Raw genomic sequence first — 6,000 nt, forward strand, 5'->3', positions numbered from 1 at the left:
TCAATTTCAACCATATCTCAATATTCAATTTCAACCATACCATTTGAATTCAATAACAATTGAAAATCACCTCAACATTATATAATGCAAAATGTCAAGAATATGTAATAATTAATTTAATTCCGAAACGTAGAAATACAAATCGAAAGCTCGCGTCACTCGCCCTTGGTTCTCACGTTTTCTTTCCCTCTTTACGGCCTGATGGCATCTTTAGCTATGAATAATAATTCAAAAATGAAAAATTATCAAGTTTTTAGATTTATTCAATTTAGTCCCTAAACTCGGGAAAAACATAACTTTCAATCTAGAGCTTTGGATTGAAATCCAATTTCACATTTACTCATTAGGGACCTTTTACTTTCTATTCCTATCAAAATTTCATGAAAGTTTCACATTTTATTCAATTTGGTTCATAATGTACAAAATCAACAATTAAGCTTTATAATTTAGTCCTTTTTATAATCTGAGCTTAATTTCTATCAAATTCATACCAATTTTATCTATTTCTCAATAATGGAAACTTTCAAAATCTTTAACAGCTTCAAAATTTAGCACATGGGCTAGCTAAATTAAGCTACCATGATTTAATTTCCATAAAAGTTAAAGAAAAATGGCTAGGGACTTACTTGTAATAAGGGGTCGAATGTTGAAAATACAATAACCAAGCTTTCTATTTTCTTTCTATGGTTTCGGTGGCTTAAGGGAGAAAGATGATCACTTCCCACTAAGCTTTTACTATATATACTATGGTTAATTTTTAATTAACAGTAATTATCCTTTAATTAAACCATTTTAAATTAATAATTTAATCTTAAACAAACCCATTATTGTCACCCACTATCATTCATTTAAAAATGGTTTATTAAACATTTTAGTCATTTGGATAATTTCTATTTAAGTCCCCAAGCCTTTTCCTAATTAAAAATCTATAGCAGTTAAAATTTTACAATTTAGTCCCTAGGCCCCTAATTAACTATAATTTCAACTAAATTGCTTATATAAATTTCAATTCATTTATACAATAAATTCATAAGTACCCATATTTAATATTTACAATCTCGGTTTATGAAAATTGGGTTCTGAGACTGCACTTCTCGACACCATTAGAAGTCGGGTCGTTACATGAATTGTTATGTGATTCCGTTAAAGTATTGATAGTATTTATGACTTAGGAAATATGAATAACACATTTAATTAGTAATTTTTTATACGTTTAGTTATACAATCATGTGTTGAAGGATAGCTATGTGAATGTTAAATTGATTAGTTTAAATTATGCTTATTTTAATCAAGGTAAGTTTAGTGGTTCCATTTGAACTTACTAAGAATTCATAATGTTTACTTTGGTTGTTTTTCCTTCCCTATAGATTTTCACCTTGTAGAACTATCGGGCCAGATCAATAGAGGAGCACACACTATCCTGAGATGATAGTTATATATTCGTTTTGAGTGGTAGTCTTATGTTAATAGTGGTAATGGTTGATTTTGAATATAATTTTTGATATGAAACTTAATGATGTTTATTTTGTTAAAGTTTGATACTTGTGGATGGTGGAATTTCTTTTGATTAATTTCATATGTTAAGACTATCATTTAGGCTATATGAATTGGTTAAGTTGAATTAATGCTTTGGGAAATGGTAAGCTATATGTTAAACATGTATAATAGCTTAGTGTATACTTTAGTTAATTCATGGAAATCCCTTGAAATGGTTTAGTTTTAAATGATTAACATGTTAAGAATGTAGTGAAAACATTTCGTATGGATAGGTGAAATATTACTTGAATATATGTAAATGTGGAATGGTTAGATTATATGACATAGATTGGTTAGTTTAAATGATTAGATACTTGAATTGGTTGACATTGGTTCGTTTTAATGGTTCCATTCTTGTGCATTGATGAATGGGACACTTAGAAATGGTTTGAAATCAATTGATTTAGGTACCAAATATGTATTTTCTTAAAAAAAAAGGGTAACGACACGACCACGAGTCTCTAACGTCGCAATGCCATTCGACATAGAGTATCGTCAAGATGTGGTTATACATGCCATAATGACGTGACTCTCTAATATGGTAATATCAAGATGAGGAGATAATGAATTCATGAAATCAATCCAAAATTTTTAAAACTTTACGGTTTGGTTCGTATTCATATTCGAGTTTGCAAAAGAGCTTTCGTAAGCTTGTGTGAGACCTGAAAATGATTGTGTAACATTTTATGTATGTGATTAAGGCTTATCTATATGTTTAAATGATCAAATGATGTATGATTTTTTGTAGTTACTCTAGCAACAAAAGTAGCATCCTGTAGCTCAAATTTAAGATCGAATCAGGCAAGGGGTGTTACATTTATAAGTATCAGAGCTATGATTTAGTCTATTCTAGGACTGGATTATAGTATAAGTCGAGTCTAGGAATACATGCCACAATAGTTTGTGATAGTGTGATGCATACTGATTTGAATCAGCTTTGATTTTTATGTAGATATAACATGTTGGGAGATTTTAATCGAGTCGTAAGTGATGATCTTGAAAGTAATACTCATAACTTTGATCAGGGAGCTGCTAGAAGTTTTCCCATTACACAAGGGCTCGAAATTGAGGCCATAGTTGCCTTTATGAATATGATGAATAATTGGTTTAGAAAGTTTTTGGGAGCCACCCCTTCAGCTCGCCAACAGTAATTGCCCCTTTCTCCGCCTGTAATGCCCTTAATGACACCACCCTAACCCCAGGTTCCTAATCTGATACTTGTGATCCGTCATACAATAAAAACTCTACTAGTGTGGAGTGAAGGAATTTAAAGGCAAGAAAGATGATGACCCTACAAAAGTCAAGTATTGGCTAGAAAACACCTATAGAGTTCTTAATGAGTTGATGTGTTCCTAGAGGATAGCGTGAAATTTGTCCTATCTCTACTTAAAGAAGAAGCATACCAGTGGTGGACAACTCTGACATCTGTAGTCCTGAGAGATCTGGTAGATTGAGAATTCTTTCAGACTGAATTTAAAAAGAAGTAAATAAATTGGTTGTATTTAGAGAAAAAGAAGAAAGAATCCATAGAATTGAAGTAAAGAGAGATGATGGTAGCTGAATACAGATGAGAATTTGTCTCCTTAAGTGAGTATGCTCAGGAGCTTGTGTCTACCGAAACAGATATGTGCAATCATTTTGAATGGGGATTGAATGAATATATATGTATGTTCGTGCGAGCACTAGCAGTGAGATTTTATCGTATTGTTCAAGAGAGCACAAAAAATGGAGGACCTGCGTAACGAGAAAAAGAAAGCCAAATCCAAGATCTGAGACTCTTACAAGCATAACATTGCCAGATCTTTCAAGACTTCACCACCTAAAAAGTCGAGCATTCAAATGGCTCCGTATGAAGCATTATATGGCAAACAGTGTAGAACGCTATTACCAGGCCAAAATTGATTTGGGAAGTAAAAGATCTGGTAAAGTTAATCTAAGATAAACTAAAAGCAGTTTCAGATAAGCAGAAATCCTATGTTGATATAAATCGAAAAGATATCGAGTATGTTATAGGTGATACTGTATTTCTGAATGTCTGTCCATGGAAAATGGATCTACGCTTTAGTCGTAAGGGAAAGTTGACTCCCAGGTATATTAGGCCATATGAGTTCGTTGGGAGAGTTGAACGATTTGCATATCATCTGTCTCTAGCATTGGAGTTACAAAAGGTTCACAACGTATTCCATGTATCTATGTTCCAACAATATCAGTTCGATCTATATCATGTTATTATGGTGGAATCGATTGAAGTTCAGTCTGATCTGTCATATGAAGAAGAAACGGTAGAAATTTTAGCCTGAGAAGTGAAAAAGATAAGAAACAAGTGCATGCCATTGGTGAAAATCCCATGGCAAAGTCATTAAGAGGAAGAAGTGTCTTAGGAACCGGATGAGACAATGAGATCCTAGTATTTCCACCTCTTTCCATGCAATTTTTGAGAATGAAATTTTTAAAAGGGAGAAAGTTGTAACGACCCGATTTCCAATGGTATCAAAAATTGCAATTTTAGGATCCTATTTCTGTAAATTGAATCAGTAAATATTAAATAAGAATATTTATGGTGTTATTATAAAAATTTATTGAAATTTGGTTAAGTAATTTAGCTGAAAAAGTGGTTACTTAAGGCCCAAGAACTAAATTGTAAAAGTTTAATTGTTATAGATTTTTAATTAGAACAATGCTTGGGGACTTTGATAGCAATTATCCAAATGACTAAAATGGCTAATAGACCAAATTTAAATCGATGATAATGGATTGTATTGGTGGATGTCATTAACATTGGTTTATTAAAGATTAAATGATATTTAAATAAGATTAAACTAAATAATTAAGTTTAATTACAACTAAGCCTATGTATAAAAGATAAATTTTGGTGGAAAAAGATGTAAGCCATCATCTTTTTCCTAAAGCCTTTTTCCACCATTTGAAAGCCAAAGGAGAAAACTTTCAACCTATTTTCACATTTGACCACTTATTTCAATCAACTCCTTAGTCATTTTTATTTTATTTTATGGAAATTGAATCATGGGAGCTTAATTTAGCTAGCCCATGTTCCAATTTGTGAAACTATTAAAGTTTGAAAGTTTCAATTTTTGAGAAACGGATGAAATGTGTGAATTTGATAAAAATTAAGCTTAGAATATGAAAATGACTAAATTGTAAAGATTAATTGTTAATTTCATAAATTAGGGACAAAATTGAATAAAATGAAAATTTGTTATGAAGTTTCAATAGAAATATAAAGTAGAAGGTCCCTAATGCATATATGTGAAATCAAAATTTAATCTGAAAACCTAGATTGAAAGTTATGTTTTTCCTAAGTTTAGGGACTAAATTGAATAAATTAGAAAATAAATTAGCCTTTTTATTTGAATGTGATTTGATATGGAATTTGATATTATGTTATTGTTGAATCATTATTCATAGCTGAAGACGATGTCGGGCCATCGATAAGGAAAGGAAGTCGAAAGCCGCCGACGAGTGACATGAACTTTCGGTTTGAATTTCTATGATTTGGGATGAATTTATTTATTGCATAATTGTGTTATTTTGCATAATATGGCATTGGTGTGAATTGATGATGGTTATTTGAGTTGAATTGTTATAATTGAGATTGGATATCGAGAAAAGGGTCTAAATTGAATAGAATTGAAAATAATGTGATTTAATGGATATATAATATTTGGTGTGGAATTGAGTTGAAATATGTAACAACCCATTTTCAGTGGTGTCGAAAATAATAGTTTCAGGACCATAAGTCCGATGAGTAAACCCTTAATAATTAGTATTTAAGTTACATGAGTTAATTATAATTTCATATTGAATTTTGATTTGAATAATTTTAGCTAATTGAAAAAATGGTTAAGTATAAGTGGTTGTCCTGAAAGTCAAGTGGTTTCGAAAAGTGAGGTATTGGGACCCCATTTCTATAAACCAAACTCTTAAATATTTTTATTAAATATTTATGGGGTTACTATTTAGATATGTGAATGCTCGGTTTAGAAATTTTAATGTTTGGTTAGTTAATTAATTAAAAAATATTAAATTGTAAAAGATGTAAAACTTAGTTGTTATTGAATTTTAATGATTAAATGGCTTAATTATCACAAGAGGGAGAATTTATGAAATAATTAGTCCATAATGGATTTAAATGGACGATTTGAGGCCTTGTTTTAGTTAAGATGAATGTTTTAGTAAAAGGCAAAATTGTAATTTAGTAATTAAAGCTTTAATAAAATAAAACTAATTGAATCACCATCTTCCAAAAAAAGCCTTGGATACCGAAAATTGAAAAGCGGAGACCGCCATTGAAGGCTTGAAGTTCGACCACCTTTAATTCTATGCATGTGAGTGAAATTTTACCCGTTTCTTGTAAATTTTATGTTTTTGAGATCGTTGCAACTAGGTCCAGCTAACCCATACCTCCGTTTTTGAAATTGTTAAGGATTTTCAATTTTTCCATTG

This window comes from Gossypium hirsutum, chromosome D01 (assembly GCF_007990345.1).
Source record: "Gossypium hirsutum isolate 1008001.06 chromosome D01, Gossypium_hirsutum_v2.1, whole genome shotgun sequence".
Lineage (NCBI taxonomy): Eukaryota > Viridiplantae > Streptophyta > Magnoliopsida > Malvales > Malvaceae > Gossypium > Gossypium hirsutum.